Genomic DNA, 27,188 nt, shown 5'->3' with positions numbered 1-27,188 from the left:
ATAAAACTGCTGATACTGGGAACCTGAAATGTAAATAGTCAATGCTCAGCAGGTCATGCACCAGAAACAGCGAACATTTTTTTTGGACCTGAAACATTAACTTTGAACAGGACAAAGCTATTGGAAGGCAAATCTATCTGAGGGCAATGAGAGGCATTTAAGGTGGACTCAGCATGAACTTGTTCCCATGAAGTAAATGGGTGGGCAAAGAATGAGCTGCTGGAAGAACTCAGTAGGCTGCGGCTTCCATAGGTAGAAATAGTTAGTGATCATTTTTGGTTGGGACTTTTTATTGAGACCAAGTCTTTGTAAAAGGTTTCTACTCAAAACATTGACTGACCATTTCTACCCATGAATGCTGACTGACCTATTGAGTTCTTCCAGCAGCCTATTTGTTTGATCAAGGATCCAGTAAGTGTTTTTGTGTTTCTCTAAACCAGTGGTCCCCAAACATTTTGGGGTTGCTGCCCCCTTGGCTTCAGTACACATCCCACGTGCCCCCCCAATACAACGGTGCTGGGAGGGGAGGCAGTTAGTGGTGGCACTGAGCGGAGGGGCTAGTGTTGGTGCTGAACAGCAGGGGCAGGGGTGGCGGCGGCAACAGGGCTGAGGAGATAGGTAGTGACACCAGTACAATATGGCGGCCACCAAGAACAGCTCTCACAAGAATGCCTTGTCAGCATTTATGTTGCTCACTACTCCCACCCCGAGTCTGGCCAGAAAATTAACGCACTGACTTCTTCATTACACTTTGCAGCAGAGTGAATAATAGCAAGACTGAAGGTTTGGACTGCTCCCTTTTCCCTCACCCCATCCCCCTTGGATCTTTCCACCACCCACAGGGGAGACGGCTATGCCCACTTTGGGAATCGCTACCCTAAAGTAAAAATAGATGAGTCTGCACGATTTGGTCAACAAGGTGCAGAGAGGGTAAAATAAATAAAAAAAAGAGGAGCTGATGTGAAACTCAAAAAAACAGAAAATGAAGAATAGAGTATAAAATGTAGGAGTGAAATAAACAACGAAATTAGAAAAGCAAAAAGAGGGGATGAAAAAAATGCTGCCAAGAAAATCAGTTTTACAAGACACAAGCAGAGAGTATTGAGGTCCATTAGGCACCAGAAAAAGGAGCTCCTGTAGGAAGGTGGAGGATGTGGGAAGATTCTTGGTGACATTTTTCACAAAAAGGGAGGGAGAAGCCAACGCTATGGTTACAGAGAAATAGTGTGAAAACGTTGGATGGGATTACCATAATCAGCAAATAACTGGATGTCTTCTTAGAAAGTGTATAAATCAGCAGACTGTTGAAAGAAGGAAGGAAGGAAATTGCAAGGGACCTCATGACCATCAATTGTCCCTGACCACAGGAATAGTGACAGGATTGGAAGAGTGCTGATGCTGTTCCATTTCTTACAAAGAAGAAATGGATAAACGGAGGAATTATAAAACAATTTGATTTCAGTGTTGGACAGATCTTTTGATTCCTTTGGAAAGGCCAGTGTAAATATAATTCAGAAAGGCACAGGTTAATCAGAAATAGTCAGCATGTATTTGTTAAGTGGCTTCCACTAATGATTGAGGAGATAATAAGGAGGATTGATGAAGGCAGTGTATTTGATGTCTTCATTATAGCTTTTAGCGAAAACCTTGACAGGACCCCTACACAAAAATACAAGTAAAGGTCCTTGGGATCAAAGGGAGAATGGCAAGTAGGATCCAAAATTGGCTTAGTGGCAGGAAGCAAAAGGTAATGACTGATGGGTGAGTTGGTGACTGGAAGACTCCTTATGACTGAGGTTCCTTAGGGCACAGCTATTGATTCTTTCCTTTCTGTAATAGAAATTAATGATTTAAACTTAAATGAAGGGGCCATAAAAAGCAGTTGCTGACAGCACAAAAATTAGTTTTGTAGTTGACATTAAGGAAGAAAGTTTTTACCTGCAGGATCATCACTCTAACGGAAAGGTGCCAAATGCACTGATTGCAAAGAAGTGTTCAGTAATCCATTTTGGGATGTTCAGCAATGCTAGGGAATATATAATAAATCAGAGGAAATTAGTTGTTTGGAGGAACAAATGGATTGAGGTATGCACAGGGGGTGGAGTACTGCCGGAGCTCACCAGAGCAGTGCTCTGGCACCTCAACGGCTGCTATGGCACCTCATTGGGCCGCTTCAGGGCTGTTCTGGCAACTCACGGGCCTGCTCAGGATGGCGGTGGCTACAGCTCAATGTGGGATCAATGGCCATCTTTATTACCCATAATCCCCACACAGCTGGAATCACTCTTCCAATGCCAATGCCAGGGAAATGCAAATGCCTGTCTTTCCTCCCCACTCCACTCCACCACCCCGCGGAGCGCTGTTTTTTATTCTGGGCATACCTGTTTCTTTCACAACCGGTCATCCTACTTCGTAGTCCTACAGTTCTCCCAATTACACAATGCCAAATTCAACATGACAGCCATCAAGACAAGGTCTCATGAGAAATTCAACATGACAGCCACCAAGACAAGGTCTCATGAGAACTCCTTGTTGCTGTTTTGGTGTGCTCCAGCACCTATAAAATTTGCACTGCACCCTGAGCATGCATGTCCATACATAAGAAGACCAGGTAATAAAGTGCTTACAAAGGTATACAGGTTGATTTTACTTATTAGCCTAGATATAGAACAGAAACAGGGAAGTTACAGAACTAGTAGGTCACTGAGGACTGGAAGCCATTTTAAAGGAACTGTGCAATTACACTGAAGAGATGTTTAAAAAGGATGATACTGAGGGAAAGATTGGATAAGTTAGAATATCTTTCTTGAGCATGTGAGGACAGATTTAATTGAAGTTATTTAGTCTGTGTGAATATAAAGGATTTATTTTCCTTTGCTGTGCAATCTAAAACAAGGGAGCATCAGTTTAAAGTATATGGTAGAGAGATTAGAGTAGAGAAGAGGGAATGTTATTTTCCATCCAGGCAATGGTAAGTGATTTAAATACCTGTCCAAAACTGAAGCCTTATTCAATTCAAAAGACAATCTATTACCTGAAGCCTCATTCACTTCAAAAGACACTGTCTGTTACTTGAAGAGCAGAGATCTGCAGAGCTGTGGACCTTGTCCTGGGGAATTGGATTTGACTGGCTTATTCAGCCTTATACTGTTTCTATAATTCTATTCTCTGGAGAAACTGTGTTATCCTCTGAAGAATGGGAATGTAATTGACCTATGCAAGATTATGAATGGTGTTAATGAAGTAAAAGGAGAAATTATTTTCAGTGGCAGAGAGATGATCTTAAGCAGACACTGAATAAAAAAAAAAGATAGGCAGAAATCTAGAAGAATATCTTTCTATTGACTAGACTGCAGGGTGGGACAAGTACATTAGCTTGTAACTTTCAATAAGAAAGAAAAGTTACAGGACCATGGTAAGCGAGCAAAAGATGTGGATTAATATGTAAGTGCTGGTATGGAAACCTTGAACTGAATCGCCTACACCTTCATAATTCTGAACTTCTTCCTTTAAAGCATCACGGGGCAATTAATTATATTAAAGTATTGAAATTAAATGCAAACAATGGTTGTTGTGATCCAAACCCTGAGGTATTGCAACGTAGATGATCTCAACTGAAGTGGCAGTGGAGATGATGATTTTTGCGCAGCTAGACTGGATTTACCGGGGTTTGGGAGCCCTGCTCCACGTGGGCTTGCTGAAACATGTGTGTTTGGAAGTCAAAATGTAAACTGCTTTGCACTTGGATAAATATGAAAGATCCATCATCAGGCCACTTTAATTTATCAAGGTTCTGCTTCAGAATTGGCTGAGTGCCTCAAAGTTGAGAGAGACTGTGTTGTGTGCTTTTAAACCACCGAGTGAAGAAATCAGATGAAATAAAAGCTGTAGCTCCACCAAATGGCACTATGAATGAACAAGTTTTTAACTGTAGTTAATAAGATGTTCCATGCTATTTCCTACAATCCTTTCTAACTAATTGATCAGATTCAGAATTTATTGTCAGGAACAGGTCATGAAATTCAATGCTTTGAAGCAGTATCGTAGTGTGAACATTCATGTACGGCGTTACTATAAAAACTAAAATAAAAAATTACTACCAATAACAGTGGATGAAAAGTCAGGCAGTGCCTTTGGTTCATCAATTATTCAGGAATCTGATGGCAGATGGGGAAGAAGCTGTCCTTGTGCCACTGAGTGCTCGTCTTTAGGCTCCTGTACCTTTTTCCCGATGGTGGCAGAATGAAGAGTGAATTCATTTGAGGATAGAGGTTGTTTTTTTAAGACACCGCCTCATGGAGATGTCCTCAATGGAGTGAAGTCTGGTGGCTGTAATGTTTCATGCTGAGTTAACAACCCTCTGGAGTTTATTCTTGTCCTGAGAGTTGACTCCTCCATACCATTCAATGATGCAACCAGCCAGAATGCCCTCCACGGTCCACCTGTAGAAATTTATGAAAGTCTTCAGTGGCATTCTGAATCTCCTCAGACACCTCACAAAGTATAGCCACTGGCAAGCCTTCTTTGTGATTGCATCAAAATGGAGGATCCAGGACAGATCCTTGGAGATCTTGAAGTTCTTGACTCTCTCCACTACTGAGCCCTCGATGAGGACTGGTTTCTATTCCCCTGACTTCCAATCATCTCTTTGGTTTTGCTGACGTTAAGCGCAAGGTAGTTGTGACGATACCACTCAATGTGCTGATCTACCTCCCTCCTGTACACTTCCTCATTTCCTACAATCCTTTCTCTTTCCAATATTTTTATTTAGTTTTATATATATATGCTTATACATAGGTAAGAACAAGAATATATATATCCAACAAAGTAAAGAGCTATTAACAAATAGCTGTAAACAATCTATGAAAGTGACATAAAAACAAAATGTGAATAAAACAAATCTGTTCTAATAATCAAACCCCTCCCTTGTAAAATTATGCTTAAACATAACCTCTGAGCAAAGGCAACTATATGGATATCCTTCCTAAATAAATAATCCACCTCCATCCTTTGACAATGTCCTGGAGTGTTGCATTATTTCCTGTTGAATGCTTAACAGTGAATATATCTCAAGTACCACACCAGGTTTTTTTTGCATTTAGGAGCAAAGTCATTTTGAGATGACTTGATATATTTGATAATATACCAAAAAAGCATTTTACTTCACTATTTCTGAACATGATAAAATTCTGTGACGTTAACATATTTAGAAATATTTAAATATTGCTGAAAAGGTATGCAAACTATCCTTACAACAATTAAAACATTAATTGTAGTTGGATTTTTTTTTCTTGCTTATGCTTTCAAGGAGACAGGACCCTATTTGCCCAAAGGATCCATGCCAACTCCCAGGAGAGCAATTCTATTAGCCCCACTCCCCCTCTCCTTACTTCCTTGTACATCTGCATCTTATTTGCTCTCACACAGGCCCATCAACTTCACATTGATTCGTTTTGCCACCACAGGGTAATTAGCAGCAGCCATTTAACCTGCATATTCACACGAATAAGAATTTTAAATTCAATAACCTTTCTGAGAGTGCAGGTCAAATCCAATCAGTAGGTCTGCTTATTTTTGCTTAGTTAAATACAAAAGGCCCAGTTAAGGTCTGTTCTTTTGTTTGCAATGCAATGCGTTTTCCTTATTGCTTTCAGATTACTACAAACCATTCATCATTTCTTCCACTGATCTTACAGATCCTGACATCAACACACATACCATGCCACATTCCTGGACAATAGAATTGGCCTGTCATATACTCACAGAGAAAACCACTGTTATCAGTAACACCTTTCTGAGCATCTCACTGTGAAATAAAATAAAGGAATATCTCCTGCCCTATTAGTTTTAATGGATTAGGAATTCATAAAGCTTTCAGTTTTTTGTGATATATCTAAGTCTCTAGTTGTCTAACCTTGACATGAATGAAACTGTATTCCCAAAATATTAAAGAACAAAAATTGCTAAATCCATAGAATGTATTGCTCCCAACAATTTGCAAAATGACAAGGGTAAAAACAGTAACAATGCAAACCTGAAGATTTTAAGTTGATACACTTCAAATTTACAGCTTGAGCTTTCAACCTTTTTATTGAGAGGAGAAAACACTTCTGTGAGGCAGCTGCACATGAACGATTTTGCAATCACTAGGTGAAATGTACATGATTGAGTAATTCTGGTGTCAATCAAACTTAGTGATCACAGTGTGGCAACTGATTGATGTTAATTTTATGCATATAATTTAGTGTGGAAATAAAAGTTCCTTTTATTTGGAAAAGTTGCTACAGATTAATACAAAAAATTGACTGAAAGTGTTTTCATTGAATTACAGTAAAGCCCCTGGTATCCGGCACCTATGGGAATTGGTAGATTCTGGGTAAGTGTATTTTCCAGTTGCTTGAGACCTACTCTTACAATATCTAACTAATACACCAATATTAAGAGTAAACAGCTTAAAATACAAATGACAAAAATGCTATACAGGACTTGCACTGAACAAACTTCACCTGCATAAATATATAAACCTCAAAGCATTTTACTTTATTTTCATTCACATTCTTTGAAAACATTTAACCATTGCTGAATCTGCAGGTTCCTCCCCTCCACAGAGCCACCCAAAAGACAAACAATAACATTATAGATAATTAAACCGCCCCCCCCACCCAAGTATACAGTTAAAGCTACTGACGAGGGTGACTCTTATTAAGCAGGGATAAGGAAACACTTTAAGAGAGTCAGCCCAATGGTGAGCAGCATCAACCAGCTCTTCATCTTGGGCGATGCCATTGCTAATTCACGCAACTTTATTCAAACAGCTGTGTTGAGCAAAGCACGACCAAGGCACTCCGCTGGCTGAATATTTGCTCCCATCTTTACCAGAAAACATTTATTTTTACACTTTTAAATTTATGAATTTTTAACTATTATTCTTATTTATTTTAATTTTTAAAATTTATTTTCCTTAATTTTTTTTTGCTGGCTGCTTGAATTCCAGATACCTTGGGTTTTACTGTATTCAAACTACGAGGAACAAACAGAATCAATGAATGAAATGAACCCTCTGAGAGAGTAGTTGAAGCTGAGGTGCTGACAGCATTTAAAAAGTGTTGAGATTTGCAGCTGAATTGCTTTGGCATGGAAATAGGATTGAAATGGAAGAGTGTCCACTGCTCTGTGTGGGCTAGTTGGATTGGATCGCTGATTCCAAGCTGAAAGATTCTGATTCCATGGCATTATTTCCACTCGTTGGGAAGTATATGATCAGATCACAAAGCCTAACTTTCAGGAGTGAATTTGAGAAACCATTCTGTGTTCAAAGAGGAAAAGAAATTTGAACTCCCCTTCTGCAAATGCCTGTTTAATCTAGATTAATTATTCATTTTAAATCTGAGATTGCTAGTGATTTGGCAAACAAAGGTATTAAAGGATTTGAAGCAAAGAGAAGGATAGAGAATTAGGTCACAGATCAGCCATGATCTCTCTGAAAGGCTTAACAAATTTGAAGTTATAATGGTATAATCTGGTTCCTATCTTCTAATTGTGGAATTTTCAGTGAATCCTCAAAAATACATGAATGACTGTGAAAACTAAATAAGCGGATTATATGTGGAGTAGTGTGTTATCAAGTAACTATTCGTCAATAAGCAGGATGCAAGGTGGAAGCACATTTCCCAAAGGCTCAGAAAGTAAATTATGAACTTGTGCACATTAACAGATTTATCAGCAACAACAAAAAGCAACTTCAAAGGAAAAGGGCCATGGTGTAATATCAGAGCCCGGGTTAAAGGCAAGACAAGTGCCATAGCAAAGGCATTGATCACTAAGTGAATCAGTATGAGAGCTCTTCCACATTAACTTCTATCTGTAAGTGTGGTGATACAATTACTACGTTGGCCACACTTCTACCAGCCTACTTCAGAGGGCAACAAGGAAGGCTGGTCCTACCTGCCTGCTGTCAATCACCGGCCCATATAAAGACTCAAGCAGGCCCCTTTGGGAACAGTTAGAAATGTGGAGCCAGGAGTGTACTGAGACCTGGTGTGTACAAGTTTAAGCGAATTAAAGCCTGTTGTACAATCTGTAGACTTTGCATCAGAATTATTCACACAGCAGTGCTCACAGTAAGGGATGCAGTTTAGAAAGGCTGGGAGAGAAATATCCTTAATTCTATTATTTGCTCCAGTAATTCAACCTATTTTTTTTGTTAATTCCAAAATTAAACTTTATTCACAATGAAAATATACACAAAGGAAAACACCGCAAAGTCTTTTCAGATAAACAAGATAATTTGCAGAATCTGGGGTCTTGTAACGGAGTGTCTAGAAACTCAACAGGTCATTTAGCATCCTTAAGAAGTTAAAGGCAATCAATGTTTTAGGCCTGAGCCTTTCATCAGGAATAGTGGATATAGATACTATGTGACCTGCTCAATTTAGTGTAACAACTGAGAAATGCTGGAGGAACTTAGCCAGTCTCACAGCGCCCATAGGATATAAAGATATATTACTGACATTTTGGGCCTGAGCCCATCTTCAAGGTATAAGCAAAAATCAGGTAGGTTTTCCAGCACTTTTGTGTATTAAAGGTCAGGACACTTGTCTGAGTGTTACTAGTACCATGTAATCCAATGCTACCTGTCGCATGGTCGGTGACTAAACCGGCTCCCCCACCAGGCTTGCCTCATGAGGAAGGTGGCTAAACACCCTGCAGGATGAAAAATTAGACCTGTCAAAAGGTGGACGAACCGTCTCAAAGGGTAAACAGCCATCTAGCAAACACATGCCAAGAAGCGGGGAAAGGACATCCCTTGCATTGAAGCTTGATCTGGCCATTCACTGCAACAGAACTTCTCTCAGCTGCCTTGGACCTCACCCTGCTGCCGGATCTGAGGGGGGATGTTGAGAGGGTGAAACCCCCCCCTACTCACCTTAAATCCATTCACACACATACTGTTCCTTTCTGAGGAGTGTGGATGCTGCTGAGAATAAGCTCAAAGAGGCAACAGAGGAAAAGCACAGGAAGGACTACATCAGAGCTTCTACCCCTCCAGGCCTCACCTGTCAAGTATGTGGCCAGGAGGGCCTGTCAAGGATTGGCCTGTACAGCCACTCCAGGATGCACATTATCAAACCCCACAAACTGACTGAAAGGGACCATCATCATCCTATGGGATGGAGAGCCAGAAGAAGTGTGCTGCAAAATATTTTCACATTCTTCTTTTTGCATTTATGTATACGTTCCATTGTTGTGCATTGTAGTGTTAATCCTTTATTTTACTATGAAGCACCACTGCTAAACACATGACTCCCTGTGCTTACTCCCTGACAGTACCCTATAGGGATTGTCCGAAACCAGATGCACTGGTGATGCAGTCATGACTCTTCCTCCATGAAGACTGCCTGCCCTGGAATTCCACCAGCAGGGCATTTCCAGTGATTCTGCTTTTATTTTAGATATCATATGCCTGCAGTTTTCTTTGATTTTACTTTGAAACTAAAATCTTGAAAAGTGTCCAGGAAACTTGCATGTTCTGCTTGAAATGTTGATTTGTTTGTTTCACACTTGGGAATCATCTGCTCTAATTTCTTGATGTTGCACAGGCTTCAAAAGAGTCTGAACAAGGGATTATCTGAAAAATTCTTTTAAAAAATTGGATTGATATAGGATAAATGTTTAATGGATTATCCAACTGCACGAAAACCAACAAGGTCGGGTCAGATACAGCAATGAGCTCTCTGAACCCTTCTCCATTAACAATGGCGTGAAGCAAGGCTGTGTTCTCGCACCAACCCTCTTTTCAATCTTCTTCAGCATGATGCTGAACCAAGCCATGAAAGACCCCAACAATGAAGATGCTGTTTACATCCGGTACCGCACGGATGGCAGTCTCTTCAATCTGAGGCGCCTGCAAGCTCACACCAAGACACAAGAGAAACTTGTCCGTGAACTACTCTTTGCAGATGATGCCGCTTTAGTTGCCCATTCAGAGCCAGCTCTTCAGCGCTTGACGTCCTGCTTTGCGGAAACTGCCAAAATGTTTGGCCTGGAAGTCAGCCTGAAGAAAACTGAGGTCCTCCATCAGCCAGCTCCCCACCATGACTACCAGCCCCCCCACATCTCCATCGGGCACACAAAACTCAAAACGGTCAACCAGTTTACCTATCTCAGCTGCACCATTTCATCAGATGCAAGGATCGACAATGAGATAGACAACAGACTCGCCAAGGCAAATAGCGCCTTTGGAAGACTACACAAAAGAGTCTGGAAAAACAACCAACTGAAAAACCTCACAAAGATAAGCGTATACAGAGCCGTTGTCATACCCACACTCCTGTTCGGCTCCGAATCATGGGTCCTCTACCGGCACCACCTACGTTGTCTCCGCTCCATCCTCAACATCCATTGGAGCGCTTACACCCCTAACGTCGAAGTACTCGAGATGGCAGAGGTCGACAGCATCGAGTCCACGCTGCTGAAGATCCAGCTGCGCTGGATGGGTCACGTCTCCAGAATGGAGGACCATCGCCTTCCCAAGATCGTGTTATATGGCGAGCTCTCCACTGGCCACCGTGACAGAGGTGCACCAAAGAAAAGGTACAAGGACTGCCTAAAGAAATCTCTTGGTGCCTGCCACATTGACCACCGCCAGTGGGCTGATAACGCCTCAAACCGTGCATCTTGGCGCCTCACAGTTTGGCGGGCAGCAACCTCCTTTGAAGAAGACCGCAGAGCCCACCTCACTGACAAAAGGCAAAGGAGGAAAAACCCAACACCCAACCCCAACCAACCAATTTTCCCTTGCAACCGCTGCAATCGTGTCTGCCTGTCCCGCATCGGACTTGTCAGCCACAAACGAGCCTGCAGCTGACGTGGACTTTTTACCCCCTCCATAAATCTTCGTCCACGAAGCCAAGCCAAAGAATGGGTGTCTGATGGTCAGCACAGACTCGGTGGGCTGGAGGACTCTTTGTCATGAGGGATCTCAGCAAATAGCTCATTCAAGTTCCTCTGTACATCACTGCCCTACCCTCATCAGCCACCTTTGTCATCCCCTCAAAAAATGCAAATTTGTAAGACATGGCCTGTCCCTCACAAAGCCATGTTGATTGTCTTAATCTGATCACGAGTTTCCAAAATTTCATAAATCGTGTCCTTAATTATCCTTTTCCAATAGTTTCCCAACTACTGATATCAGGCATACAGGCCAATAATTTCCCATATTACCCTTTTTTCCTGCTTAATATGGATTTTCTCTTACTCTTATATTCTTATGTACTCTTGGAGGCAGAGAGCATGGCAGAAGTACCTGATGAATATTTTGCTGTGGTCTTCCCCAAGCAAAAAAGCTGCTAGAGTTTCAGATGTGATGAGATTGCGAATGGCCTGAATACTGACAGAGGAACAAAAAAAGGTTACTTCACTTGAAGAGGATCAATGACCTACTGCAGACAATATGCATTCAAAACAAAGGATCGAAGGGTGGAAATTGCAGAGGTATTGCCCATTACCCATTGAAAATGTCCATGATTACTAAATTAATCCTGACAGCTTTTTTGAGTGAATAGAGTGCAACATTCACATTTCTCTGGTCAGGGGAAGTATAAGTGTTACACTCTATTCTCTGAAAAAGGCAATAAAGATGAATTTATTTATAGACCAGTGGTTCTCATCTTTTTTTCTTTCCACTCACATACCACTTTAAGTATTCCCTATGCCATAGGTGCTCTATGATTAGTAAGGGATTGCTTAAAGTGGGATGTGGGTGGAAATAAAAGGTAGAGAAACACTGTTTTAATCGTACCTCATTGACTCGTTATGTGCACCGTTTCATAACTCCAAAGGAAATGGGCCAATGGCAATTTTTCTTAAGTAAAATATTTCAGTAGCAATTGGGTCTTGAGCAGCGATTCTCAATCTTCCTTTCCCACTCACATCCCACCTTAAGGAATCCCTTACTAATCACAGAGCACGGACGGCATAGGGATTCCTTAAAGTGGGATATGAGTGGAAAGAAAAAGATTGAGAACCACTGGTCTGAACTAATTGTTTCATCGGAGTATCAGGGGAACTTCTGCAGCTGACAAATGAGAGGTGGAAGAGATCAGAAGTAGCAGCCACTTGAATAAGTTTAGATTGATTAGGGAAAGCCAACATGGATTTGTTAAAAGCAAGTCGTATTTAAATAATGAGTTTCTGATGACATAAGAGAGAAATATAGTCCTTGAGGTGTGAATGGGAATCCAAAAGCATTTAATAAGATGCCATATATTGTGATTGTCATGAAGATTGAAATTTGTGAAACATCAGAGGTAGAACAGCAAAAAGAGAGACTAGCACTAAACAGGTTTTTATTAACTGGAGTTATGTGTGCAGTGTTGTCTCTCAGGGTTAGTATGAGGATCACCACTTCCCTTAATATATTTTTAAAAATTGGACGAAGGGCAACATTTTCCAAATGTGCAGATGATCCAGCATTTGGAGGCATAGTGAACTATGAAGCAAGTGGTAAAACAGATTGTGTGAAACACGCAAGTCTGCAGACGCTGTGATTATAAACACACCAAAATGCTGGAGGAACTCAGATGGTCTTTTCAGCATCCATAGGAGACAAATATATATTTGTGACGTTTTGGGACTGAGCCCTTCTTCAAGAAATAAGCAGAATAAGCCAAAAGCAGAACATCTCAGAATTCAAACAATGAGGGAGGAATCCAGGCCAATTGGATACGATAAGGGACAAGGTAAGAATTTATCATGTCTGTGCAAAAGGAGATAGGAAATGGAGAGACTATGGGGGAAGAAGGTGGGGGGTTTAACAAAAGCCAGAGAAGTCAATATTAATGCATCCAGTGGAAGGGTGTGCAGTCAGAAGGTGAGATGTTGCTCCTTCAATTTATGGGTGGTCTCAATCTGGCAGTACATGAGACCATGGGATGAGGAATTGAAATGGGTGATCACTGGGAGATCCATGCTTTGCGTTTTTAAGTAAAACAGATTGTGTCGAGATGATATAGACAGACTAGGAATGGTGGGAAATGTAACACCTCAAATTTATTTTTGTAATTTTGACGATATAGCACAGTAGAAGGCCCTTCTGGCCCATAAAGCTGTGCCACCTAATCAGACCCATGTGACAAAACTGGAGCACCCGAGAAAACCCACGCAGGTCACAGGGAGAATGTACAAACTCCTTTTGGACCGCGCCAGATTCAAACCTGGGTTGATCTCTCTGGAATCACGTTGTGCTAACTGCTACACTAAAGTATTGCACTTTGTATGTGAGATGCAATATAAACTAAAAGGGTATACTTCTAAAAGGTTACATGAGCACAGGCAGAAAATATATTTAAATGATATCCAGGACCCCAGGATATTCAAATGAAGGAATAGAAACTGGTTTGGCCACAAATTGAGAGTTGTTTTCTGGGTCTGGATATCTATTTTACAATGGGTGTGAATGCCTTCAAGGGTGCAGTGGCTATTTTCTGGTATAAGGGCTTTTACATTTTGAATAGATTGGAAAAACTGGGAATGTTCTCATTACAATAGAGGAGTTCAAATGGAAATGCTATGGAAGTATTTAAAATCATGGAGGCTTGAAATGGAGAGAAATTGTTCCATTTGGTTGATGTAACCTGGACACAGAACAAAAGTGATTGTCAAAACACTCAAAAGTAGCATCAGTTTTTCTCCCCAATAGGACTTGGTTTGGACCTGTAAACTACTGGCAGCTGGAACTGGAGAGGAGGCCATGCCAACACCTGCCAAAAAAGTGTCCAGCATATGGTAAAACATGCAATATATGCAACAAAGACAACCATTATGCCCATTGCTGTAGGAACCACGTGCAACAAAGCAAGGTTCATTCAGTAAATGAAAGGGAGATAGAGGAATTCTATGTAGACATTGTGACTGAAAACAAGAAAGAAAACAGAGATTGGATGTTGAGATTAAAAGTGAATGACATATACATTTCAGTTAAATTGGATACTAGAGCACAAATTAATGTAATATGAGAGACAGATTTTAAGAAGATTAGATAGAGACCAAAGATGTATAGAACAAAAGTGAAGGTGAAAGGATATTCAGGTACCGATATACCAGTACAAGGTATATAGAGGAACCAGTTCTGAGGTTTTACGACTCAGCGAGACCCACCAAGATATCATCAGACACATTACATAGTGGGCTCTGTACAGTTCTTCTACAAAAATAAGATGACTGGCAACACATTGTGTATGCATCACGCTCAATGACAGACATAGAGATGTGATACGCTCAAATTGAAAAGGAGCTGTTCAGCATCACAAACGCCTATGAAAGATTTCATCAATATGTGTCTGGACAAGCAATCAGTGTAGAGACTGACCATAAGCCCTTGATTGCATTGTTTCAAAAACCATTACATGAATGTCCACTGAGAATACAAAGAATGATGATTAGGCTGCAATGCTATACATTGAATGTGGCATACACTGGGTAAGCTAATGCACACAGCAGACTCGATGTCTAGAGCTGTTGACAAGAGAGAGCCCGCAAACACCAAAATGGATGAAGAGGTGAATGCCTTTGTGGACGTGATCACAAGTGCACTACCCATATCAGATGCAAAACTGGAGCTCATAAAGTCAGAGACAAACAAAGATGAAACACTGAGATAACTGAGAAAAAAACATCTTGGATGGATGGCCCAACATGAAGCAAGACTGCTTGCCTGACGTTTCAGAGTACTGGAACTGCATGACGGAACTATCAGTGGTTGAAGATAATCTACAAAGGAAATAAAATCTTTATCCCAAAGAGTCTGAGAAAAGAAATGCTAAAAAGGATTCATGGAGGACATCTCAGAATTGAAAAGTGTAAGAAAAGAGCAAGAGAGGTGATGTACTGGCCAAGAATCAACAATGTTATAACTAATGAAGTGTCAAACTGTACAATATGCCGGAAATATCAAGTAGCAATCCTGCAGAACCACTAAAGCCACGCCCAGCACCATAGAGACCTTACCAGAGTTAGGCACTGACCTATTTGAATGTCAAGGGAAGGACTATCTTGTAGTCACAGATTTGTAGTATCCAGAGGTGTGTAAACTGAATGCCACCACTTCAAATGCTGTAATAACAGGTATGAAAGCCATATTTTCCAGACATGGTGTGGCAAGTGAGGTCTTCAAAGACAATGGACCCCAGTTTTGCAATTCAAAGTCCTGACAGTTTGCCAAAGAATGGGACTTTGTACACACCATGTAATTCCTCATTTTCCACAGTCCAATGATTTAGTGTAAAAATCAGTACAGACAGTGAAAAGACTGATGAACAAGGCAAAAGACAATTGAACAGACTTCTACCAGAGCATGCTAGTATACTGCACAACCCCGCTCGAGTGTGGTGTGTCACCAGCACAACTCTTATGGGATGTAAACCTAACCATTCAGGAGATCCTCCTAAAAACAAAAGAGAAGGTGAGGAAATTCAAACAACAACAGAAAGAAAAGCAAAAGTATTACTTTGACAGAGGAACAAAAAAACCTACTGGAACTCTACACTGGTGACCAAGTAAGGTTAAAAGACAAAACAAACTTATGGACTCAGAAGGGAACTTAGTGTCCTTCGTGAAATCCAACCAAGATCATAAACCATTCAGACAGATGAAGGTTCTGTTCTGTGAAGAAATCGTCGAGATCTTCAAATGGGACCAGCCACATTAGATGGAAAGACTGATACGGTTGAACAACCTGAATGCACATCTAAGAAGATAACATTTGAGGCAATAACTCAGATTCAAGGACAATTAATCAGGAGATCGTCAAGACGCGTGAATCCTCATAAGAGATTCATTGAGCAAATTTAAAGACTCCTGTTATAGAATGAAGCAGTGCTATCTTATTTGCTCTTCAAGTTTTTGTGCATGTAAATGTGAACACACAAGTTTTAAAAATGTTACCAATGTTGATAATAACTAAAATGTAAGTTCCTGGCGTTAATGTTGAATTTGCAGAATGATACAAAGAAAACATGTTAGTTAAAAGTAAGCTACTTTTGCTTTGAGAAAGGGAGATATAATGATAGTGATCATGGTTGCATGGCCACTAGCAAGGTCTTAAGGATCATAGCTCCTGCTTGATTATAATTGGCTGTCAGCAGGGGGCTTACACAGAAGGAGAGACTGCAATATGCCTCATGCGCTGTTTACATCAGCTTTAAAGTGAAGAACCTTTTCCTTCATCCATATGTTGTCTAAGAACTCACTCATATGAATACAAGATGAAAGAGGCACAAGGTGGGGTGGAGTTGGTCACCAGATCTCTGCTCCCATAGAATCTGCAACGCCTTGAGGCAACTGCTGAACACAGGCACTGCCATCTTGGGCCCAGACCCCAGGGTGACAGGATTTTAAAATAAGCCACCATTAGCTCCTTCAGTGGGCCATTTAAAGCTTGCATGATGCCAATGACAGTGAGTGTCAGCAGTCAGACCACATGGGAAATACTGTGTCTCTGCTCCCCACTGTCTGCTTGTCCACACCCATATCCCTCTGTACATAATTGCTTTCAAGAGCCCTATCATTAACTCTATGTATTTCCTTTACATGTGACCTCCCAAAGTGCAACACCTTACACTGGTCTCAGTCTATTCTTGCTCTTTTGCAAACATAGGCAATAGAGTCCCTTAAACATGGCTTCAGCTGCCAAGGCCTCAAACTCTGAAATCCTTTTTCCAAACCTCTCTGACCTACCACCTTCTCTGGTCCTCAGTGCAAAACATGCAGATGCACAACCAGACATAACACACATACAGACAAACAATACATATATGGGACAAGTATTCAATATATACAAATAAATAAATAAATATTGTTTTATATATACAAGAGGGCTTGGATGGTTAATGTAAGCAGTTCCTTTGGTCGTTCAGCATTCTCACTGCCCGTGGCTCTGATATTCCTGTATCTTTTTTCCTGACAGGAAATACATACATCAATGGTGGGGGTGGGTTGGTGGGAGGTGGTGGAGCCTCCAGTGAACCTCTCTTATGATCATGTGGATTGACCTCTGATCAATTTCCCTGCAGCAACCATGCAACACTGTGCTGCAGTTGGCCAGTATATGTTCAATAGAGCTCCAAAAGAAGGTTGCATTATAGTAACTGGTAGCCTTGCCCACTTCAGTCTTCTTAGGGAGTGCAATCGCTGCTGTGCCTTCCTGATGAGTGAGTAGATGTGTGTCCACAATGGATCACTAGTTAAGTGAACTTTAAGGAACGTGGTGCTCTTCACTCTCTCCTTTACAGAGTTGTTGATGCAAAGTGGATGGTGGTCATTCTTGGTCCTCCTGAAGTCCACATTGAGATTCAGGTAAATGTGCTCCAACACTTCTGCCTCTTTAAATATTTTTTTTATCATCTGCCCAAATATCTCATGTGGCTCAGAATTATTTTTTCCTCCTGGTTTGTGTCCTAAGAAATTACTAATGGTGTTAAATTAATGCTGTCTCAACAGGGAATTAATAGCAAAGATCATGGGCCCCACCTGCTACTTATTGATGTATTTAAATGCCTTCATTGCTTTCAGGAAAAGTCAGCTGCAAGTGTTAGCAATTATTCTCTATTGAGAATGGTGTTGCTTAATTTGCAAGGGGTACCTGTAGGAAATGCAGACACATTGTTGTTTCACAGTTGTAAGAGGGTTAATCTACATCTGAAAATGTGAAGTCTTCACTCGCACCTAGTTGACAATGCTGTGAAATTACTACATCCTCACAAGCACTTCGCTGAGAATTTATCATCCAGCAGAGTATAATCTCCTGAAAGGATCAATCAGCCCACAAGGGGTCTTGTCAACCATGAGCAGATTGCATGAAAAGCTTGAAGCACTACGCCAGCTAAGTGTTACACCACAAAGGCCCTCTAAAGAGATATGGAATTGATTTAATAGTTTGAGCTGCTGTTCATCATCATTCATGTTTGAGAGATTTTATTGATTGTACCTTGTAATATTGAAAATAACCAATGCTGTCCTCTGAGGTGTCCACAGTAAGAATTTTTTAAAAAAACGAATGCACTGCTGGGTTTTTCTTCGTGTCTAACAATGTTTACTGCATTCAAAAATGTATTTTCTGTCCTTCACTGACTCCCAGTTTATTCATCTAGATTTCTAGTTGAGAAGATGAAATTGTGATGATTTCCTCAGTACAACATGTTGTCTGACAAGGAGACTTTGTTTTACTTGGATTCATTGTTTCTTCTCTTTAGTTCATCATCCCATTGGCCTAGATGTCTTGCCAGAAATGCTGTATTGCTTTATACAACAGAAAGGATGGCTTGCTTTCCAAATATGTTTTATTAGATCTGAGAAGTTTTTTTTAAAATAAGGAACAAAGTATTTTAAATCTTGTGGAGATGTCAATTTTACACACCCAACTCTTGAGAACATCAGAATGATAATGGTAGGGAATATTGTGTTTGGTTGTGGTTGAGACACGCCTTTGTTTGCTATAAGTCCCCATCTGTTTTGATATTTGGGGGCATTTAGTTTGAAATCTCCTTTTAAATACAATGTGTTCAACAGAGTCGGATTCACTTATTGGTCACTTAGACAGCAATCTAGATTTTTATTGTGGAAGTTTATGCTGTGGAACTTGACTGCACAGCTCCCTGGCTCAATGGAGAGATGTTACCAGCTGAATTATGGCCTAATGTAATGTAACCAGAGGGCACCAACGTGCAGATGAACTGTACTTTTATTTTCTCCTTTATTTTGTTGAGAGGGGATTTCATTGAGGTCTATAAAATTGTGAGGGGCATGGTGTTATTCTGTTTCCCAAAGTATTAGAATCGAAGATAAGAGGATGTGTGGTGGCGCACTTACTCATAACGAACCGGCCCACTTGCCAGTTGAGTACAGGGTGCCGTCGGGGGATCTCTTTGCCTAATTGTTTGAGCTGGGCGCGCATGATGACGTCACTACCCACGTGGGGGTGGAGGTCTCGCTGCCCTTAAAGGGGCATGCGTGGGCTTTGAATTAAACTGCTGTTGAAACTCTCAACATGGTGGTGGAGAGTCTCTTTCATCATAACTCCCACTACAATGGTGACCCTGACGAGTCCAGATGTTTTTCTGGCCTTTCATTATGGATCCCTCGGAGACCAATGCAGTCGCGGTGAAACTGCCCCCCTTCTGGACACATCGCCTGCGTACATGGTTCGGGCAGGTGGAAGCACAGTTTTGCCTCAGAAACATCTCATCAGACGCCACAAGGTTTTATCACGTTGTGAGCGTACTTGACGAAGAGACCATGGCCGGGGTGGACGACCTCATCCACAAATTGCCGGATGCCGGTAAATATCCTGCCCTCCAGAACCTCCTCCTCAGGACCATCGGCCCCTCCCAGCAACAGCGTGCCTCCAGGCTCCTTCACCTTGATGGGTTGGAAGACAGAACCCCGTCTTCCCTGATGGACGAGATGCTGGTGTTAGCAGAGGGCCACAAACCATGTTTTCTGTTCCGGCAAATCTTCCTCGAGCAGATGCCTAAGGACATACAGCTCCTGCTGGCGGACAAAGATTTTTCCAACCCACGGTGAGTTGCGGCCTGCGTGGATATCCTTTGGCGGACCAAGCAGGAGAACGAGGCCATCCTCAGCCAGGTCACCCGCCCAGGGCCCAGTCAGTCTCAGGCGTTCGCCAAGTACAAGCCGGAGGAGCACCACCCTACCTGGTGTTTCTATCATCAATGCTGGGGGGCTCAAGCCCGCAAATGCAGGCAACCCTGTACCTTTCAGGGAAATGACTCAGCCAGCCACGTGAACAGCCTCCTGCACGTGACCGACCAGTCCACTGGCCGACAGTTCTTAGTCTGTACTGGAGTGGAGCTGAGCGTGCTCCCCCCCCGACAACCCTTGAGACCCGCACCCGAGCACAAGACCCTATCCTGCGGGCAGCCAATGGATCTGCCATCAGGACCTTCAGAACTCGCAGAGCGCAGATCCAGGTCGGAAAGGACAGGTTCCACTGAATCCGTGCTGGCCTCAGTGGGTATGGCGCTGTTGGGGCTGACTTCCTTTGGGTGCACAGCCTGTTAATGGACTTCAAGGGCAAGCGGTTAGTTAATGCCCGCACGTTTCAATCCATCTGCCTGGATGCCACAGATGCGTGCAACCCAGGGATAGCCGCCATCAGTGCCCCCAAGGACAAATACACGAGTATCCTCGATGACTTCCCCTCCATCCTGCAGCCTCAGTTCACCGCTGCCATGCTTCAACATGGAGTCTACCATCACATCCCAACCCAGGGCCCCCCCAAGGCCAGGCAACTACCTCCAGAAAAGCTGCAACTGGCCAAACAAGAATTCTCCCGACTGCAGGAACTGGGAATCATCCATAGATCTGACAGCCCCTGGGCTTCACCCCCCCCCCTCCACATGGTCCCCAAGACTTCAGGGGGTTGGCACCCTTGCAGGGACTACCGTTGCTTTAACCATGCCGGACCAATATCCCATCCCGCATATTCAGGACTTCTCGGCAAACTTGCACAGCGCCCAAGTGTTCTCAAAGGTTGACCTGGTACGAAGCTACCATCAAATCCCAGTCCACCCTGATGACATCGGCGAGACTGCAATCCTCATCCCGTTCGGCCTTTTCGAATTCTTGCGGATGCCCTTCGGGTTAAAGAATGCAGCCCAAACTTTCCAGCGCCTGATGGACACAGTGGGCAGAGACTTGGACTTTGTGTTCATCTATCTCAACGACATCTTCATCGCCAGTCGAGCTCACGACAAGCACATGGTTCATCTCCGCGCACTGTTCACCCGTCTGGCGGACAAAGATTTTTCCAACCCACGGTGAGTTGCGGCCTGCGCGGATGTCCTTTGGCGGACCAAGCAGGAGAACGAGGCCACCCATTCGGCCTCATGGTCAACATAGCCAAGTGCCAGTTCGGCAGGCTGTCCCTTCAGTTCCTGGCCCATACCATCTCGGCGGCCGCAGCTGCCCCGGCACCAGAGAAGGTTTCAGCTGTGCACCAGTTCCCGAAGCCCACCACCCTCAAAGGCCTGCAGGAGTTCGGTGGCATGGTAAACTTCTACCACTAGTTCATTCCTGTGGCGGCCTGCATCATGCAGCCGTTATTCGCGCTGATCGCCGTGAAAGACAAAGTCCCGGAATGATCGGAAAAAGCGGAAGGCGCTTTCACTGCAACAAAAGGTGCTTTGGTGAATGCCACTCTTTTAGTTGACCTGCGGCCGGATGCTCATACCGTGCTCTCAGTGGATGCATCGGCCACAGCTGCTAGGGGAGTTCTGGAACAATGGGTCAACAGCCAGTGGCAGCCGCTAGCCTTTTTCAGCAGACACCTCCGTCCTCCGATGCTAAAGTACAGCGCCTTCAACAGGGAGCTCCTGGCCCTCTACCTGGCTATCAGGCATTTCCAATATTTCCTGGAAGGCAGACCATTCATCGTGTTCACCGACCACAAGCTGCTCACACAAGCCCTCGCAATGGCAAAAGACCCCTGGTCGGTTCGCCAACAGTGGAACCTATCCTATGTGTCAGAATTCACCACTGACATCCAGCACCGGGCAGGTAAAGACAATGTTGTGTCAGATGCACTTTTGCGGCCCGCCATCCATAGCCTTTCCGCCGGGCTGAACTACGCCCAACTAGCGCAGGCCCAAAGGGAGAATGTGGAAACACTGGCCAAAACCTCCACCCTGAAAAGCCTCCAAGAGTTCACTGGGATAGTAAACTTTTACCATAGTTTCATCCCCGAAGTTGTGCGTACCATGCGCCCATTGTTCGCACTCATGGCCACCAAAGAAAAGACTTTCGTGGTCAGAGGAGGCGGGCAGGGCTTTCATTGTGATAAAGAAGTCTCACGCTGCTGCTGCATCCGTGGCCTGAGGTGCACACGGCGCTCTCCGTGGATGCCTCAGCTATGGCAGTGGGGGGGGTTTCTGCAACAGTGGCTCAATGGACAATGGCGCCCGCTGGCCTTTTTCAACAAGCAACTGAACCTGCCGGAGTTCAAATACAGCCCCTACGACCGGGAGCTCCTGGCGCTGTATTTGGCCATCCGTCTTTTCTGCTACTTCCTCGAGGGCAGGCCGTTCACAGCCTTCACGGATCACAAGGCCCTCACTTAAGCACTGGCGATGGCCAAGGATCAGTGGTCCACCAGACAGCAGTGCTACTTCTCAAACGTGTCTGAGTTCACGACTGACATCCGACACAGGGCAATGTAGTGGCGGATGCACTCTCCCATCCAGCCATCAACACTCTTGCACCCGGGCTGGATTATGAGCAACTGGCTCAGGCACAGAGGAATGATGCGGAGACGCAGGCCTTGCAGACCGCCATCTTGGGCCTCAAACTCAAGGATGTCCAGGTGCCCAGCAGCCTGGCACATTGCTCTGTGATGTCTCAACAGGAATGTCGCGCCCAGTGGTCCTGCTGCACTGGAGGGTGAAAGTCTTCAGTGTGATCCATGACATCGCTCAGTAAAGACAACCGTGCGGATGGTCACAGAGCGGTTTGTGTGAAACGGGCTGAAGAAAGAGGTGGCGGAACTGGCCAGGAACTGTACCAGGTGCCAGACCTTGAAGGTCCAGTGACACACGTGAGCTGCATTCAGAACTTCGACCCAGCGGTTCACAGATTCCAACGCATCCACGTTGATGTCATTGGGCCCCTGCTGGTGTCCAAGGAGGCTTGTTACGTCCTCACGCTGGTGGATCGGGCCACAAGGTAGCCAGAAGCCATCCCAATTAAGGAGGCCTCCATAGAGACGTGTGCCAGGACTCTGGTCAGCCAATGGATCACTCGTTTCGGAGTCCTGCCGCACATCACTAGTGGCAGAGGGGCACAGTTCACGTCTGCCCTGTGGACTCAGATGACGAAGCTCCTGGGGGTTTAGCTCCACCACACCACCACATACCACCCGCAGTCAAACAGGTTGGTGGAGAGGTTCCACAGGCACCTGAAGGCATCACATGGCCAGGCTCTCCGGACCAGACTGGGCAGACAAACTACCATGGGTGCACCTTGAGATTAGGACGGCATTCAAGGAGGATCTGTAGGCTTCGGCAGTGGAGATGGTCCATGGCACACCGCTTTTCAGCCCAGACTGACACTACGGCCACAGACAAAAGCCTGCTGGCGGACCTATGCAGGTGACTGGCCTCCCTAGCTCCCCCCCAATCCCCCCCCCCCATCATGCCACGGCGCCTGTTTCATCTCTCCAAAGAGCTTGACTTGGCCCAGTTCATTTTCGTGCGGAGGGGACTACAAGGTGCACCGCTACAGCGACCGTACGAGGGGCTATACAAAGTCTTACACCGGTCCGGCGGAACCTTCACCTTGGACATTGGGTGGGGGGAGAGAGGAACTTTTTACGGTGGACCGCCTGAAGGCGACTCATCTGGACTTATCACAACCAGTGCAGACGGCCGCGCCAAAGCGACAGGACGCATAGCCATTTCTGGGGGGAGGGGTTGTGTGGTGATGCACATCCTCATGGTAAACCAGCTCCGCTTGTATCACCATGTGGTGGGGCAGCCATAAGGAAATGGTGTCATCAGATGTTTCTCTCTGACTCCAGCATCCCTTCCAGCGCACACCCTGGGCAGCGATTATGATGTCACAATGCACCAGGTGACTGAGCTCATGCTGCCCTTAAAGATGCCCTTAAAAATCTGAATCAAAACAGTTGTTAACGACCTTCAATGTGGTGGTTGTGTTTCTTCCACTGCTCACACCACCACAAGTTCAAGTTTATTGTGGGAGAACATGCATGACATCACGTACAACCCTGAGATTCTTTTTCCTGTGTGCCAGGCAGAATTTCTATTCATCTGTAGTATAAACTGTACTTGGAGGTGCTGACATGCTTTCTTCATTATGACATTAGTATGTTGGGTCCAGGTAAGGCCTTCCGAGAGAATGACTAGAAATTTAAATTTACTCATTGTAGCCGAGTCGCTACGGTTATTGCTCAGGTTAGAGCTCAAGGTAGAAAGAAGACTCGCACAAGGGAGTGTAATCAACACTGACTTTACTGGGCTGCAGCTCTGCCTTTTATAGGCAGCCAGCCATATCACCACCGGGGCATGGCTTGAGCAAGGCTGGCTGCCGATTGGTTGTCTTGGATGAGCCGATTGGACCCCCAGTGGACCCCCAGTGATCCACTGGCTGTGATTGGATGATTCAACTGCTATTCCTGCGGCTTATGGGAGCCGGGATCTCATCCCGCATGCTGTCTGCCCGATCGTCGTGTTTGACAACCGTCTGCTGTGTCGGCCCGCTCTGCAGGCTGCTACATGAACTCACGCCCCCGCTCCCAAGAACGGCGATCGGGACACTGTCTTTTGGTGGCCGACCCCTGCGCCTTGGAGTCGGGTGAGTAACAGGCTGCTTAACATCAAAATGGGCCGGTTTCAGCAGGTCAAGCATAAAGGTCTCCTCCCTGCCACCAATGTCCAACACGCAGGTGGGGCCATTGTGCTTGATGATGCGTCAAGGCCGTTGTCTGTCCCCAAAGCGGAACGGAATTGTACGGGTGCCAAATGTCCGAATGTTGCTCGAATCTCTCAGCCCTCCTTGCTGCTGGCTTCTAGTCTGGACAGGGGAAGAATGTTGTATGTGCCTTGGTGTCCACCAAGAAACATCGGCCCAACAGGGAGACTTGGATGTAGTGAAGGCTATATAGTTGACCAGTCATCGCAGCCATCAATGACAGCCAGCCTTGGCGTTTCCCTGGAGTGGCATTGACAGGCTTTGATAGCCCACCGTTGATGATAGAAACAGTACTTCCCATTGGTGGGGTATGTTAATAGGGTCGGTTGGCAGGCTTCCTGGCTGGATGTTGCTGACAAGGTGCCGTCATCTGTTCAAACGAAGCGCAGGTGTTTCTCTTCACTGCTCATAGCACATCTGTTTGGGCAGCGACCCTCCTGGGGTGGTCCTCTGCGATGACCAGCCGGACCTCTTCAGGTAGTCGCTCCAGAACTATCTGCTGGAAAAGCGGGCAAGAGGTGTGGCCTTCATTGAAAGTGAGCATGTTGCTTATGAGGGCAGAAGGGGTCCTGTCCCCCAAACTGTTGATGTGCAGCAGTTGGGACATGCGCTCACGTTTCGAGAGCCTGAAAGAGCAGGTTAATAGCTCCTTGATGGCCACATACTTCCCTTGCTCTGGGGGCTGCTGGAGGAAGTCGATGATGCAGGATACAGTATCTTGATTGAGGGCACTGACCACAGTAGTAGCACATGATGTCTGCAGAGATCCGGTAAATGGCGAACTGTGCCTCAGTCTGCTAGAACCACATCCATGGTTGCAATGTCCTGAAGCCCGGCAATTTCAAAGCTATGGTGTTTATTGTAGGTTGTTCCTCCATCGTTGGGTCCAAAACACTGTTTGGACTAGTCGCGGTCACCTCTGTAGCGGGGTTGCTATGGTTATAGCTCAAGGTAGGAAGAAGAATCATACACCGAGGGAGTGTAATCGACCCTGACTTTATTGGGCTGCAGCTTTGCCTTTCATAGGCAGCTGGCTTGTCACCACCGGGGCGTGGCTTGATGGAAGCCAGCTGCCGATTAGTTGTCCCAGATGCACGGGCCTGGATTGGACCGCCTGCTGGCCATGATTGGCAGATTCGACTGCTATTCCTGCAGCCTGTGGGAGTGGTCATCTCATCCTGCATGCTATTTGCCCAATCATTGTGTTTGACAACTATTTGCTGTGTCGGCCTGCAGTATCCTCTCCAACTCTGATCACTTGATTGCACACATCTGGTTTTCCCTTCCTAAAGTCCACAATCAGCTCCTTAGTTTTGTTGCCATTGAGTGGGAGGTTGTTGTTAGTGAAGCTAACATCAGAACATCTTTCAAGGGGTTTAAACCTTGCATAGCGTTATGTCCTGAAGAAAACCTGTGCCAACCAACTAGCCAGAGTGTTCACAGATATTTTCAATCTCTCACTGCTGCAGTCAGAGGTTCCCACCTGCATCAAAAGGGCATCAATCATCCAGGTGCCCAAGAAGAGCGGAGTGAGCTGCCTCAACGACGACTGCCCATTATTACTCACATCTACTGTGAACTGTTTTGAGATTGGTCATGGCCAGAATTAACTCTTGTCTAATACACAGACCTGGAGCCACTGCAATTCACCTACCACCACAATCATTCCACAGCAGGTGCAACCTCACTGGCTCTCCACTCGGCCCTGGATCACCTAGATAACAGTAACATGTGCAGCAGACTGCTTTCAGCACCATTATCCCCTCAGAGCTGGCCGGCAAGCTTCAAAGCCTGGACCTCTGCACTTCCCTCTGGAACCGAATCCTTGACTTCCTCATCAGAAGACTACAGTCAGTGCGAATGGTAACAAACGTCTCTTGCTCACTGATAATCAACACAAGTGCACCTCAAGGATCCGTGCTTTGCCCACTGCTCTAATTTATTTATAGCCATGACTGCATGGCTAGACACAATTCAAATATGATCTACAAATTTGCCAATAACACCACTGTCGTTGTTAGGATCACAGACAGCAATGAGCAAGTGTACGGGAGGGAGATAGATCAGCTAGTTGAGTGGTGTCTCAATAACAACTTTGCAGTCAATAATGACAAAACTATGGAACTGATTGTGGACTTCAGGAAGGGGAAACCAGGAGAACATAAACCAGTCCTTATCAAGAGGTCAACAGTGGAAAGGATAAAGAACTTCAGATTCCTGCATGTCAACATTTCTAAAGACCTATCCTTGGGCCTCAATGTCGATGCAATCATGAAGAAGGCTCACCAGTGTTCAGAGTTTGAGGAGATTTGGTATGTCAATGAAGACTTGCAAATTTCTACAGGCGGACTGTGGAAAGCATTTTGACAGGTTGCATCACTGTCTGATATGGAGATGCCAAAGCACCGGACAGGAGAAGTCTACAGAGAGTTGTGAACTCTATCAATGCCAACATGGGCATTAGTCTTCACTCCATTAAAGACATCACCAAGAGGTGGTTTCTCAAGAAAGCAGCTTCTGTCCTCAAGGACCCTACCATCTAGGCCATCCCCTCTTCTCAATGCTGTCATCAGGATAAAGGTACAGGAGCCTGAAGACTAACAATCAACAGTACAAAAAAAAGAGGCTTCTTCCTTTCTGCCTTCAGATTTATGATCAACACTGTATCTCACCTTTTTTCTTCTTTT

General features: G+C 44.5%; 1 long non-coding RNA gene across 1 annotated transcript in view; it reads left to right on the top strand.

Annotated features, from left to right (window-relative positions):
- Positions 1-23,588: 23,588 nt before the first annotated feature.
- The window catches only part of LOC138760760 (uncharacterized), a 98,607-nt gene continuing 95,007 nt past the window's right edge, over positions 23,589-27,188 (top strand). The window contains exon 1 of the long non-coding RNA XR_011355853.1: positions 23,589-23,910. This is a non-coding gene — a long non-coding RNA (uncharacterized lncRNA). The remainder of the gene's footprint in view (positions 23,911-27,188) is intronic.

This window comes from Narcine bancroftii, chromosome 4, assembly GCF_036971445.1.
Source record: "Narcine bancroftii isolate sNarBan1 chromosome 4, sNarBan1.hap1, whole genome shotgun sequence".
NCBI lineage: Eukaryota > Metazoa > Chordata > Chondrichthyes > Torpediniformes > Narcinidae > Narcine > Narcine bancroftii.
The sequence above is the reverse complement of the archived record's forward strand: the minus strand, read 5'-3'. Positions and strand labels throughout refer to the sequence as shown.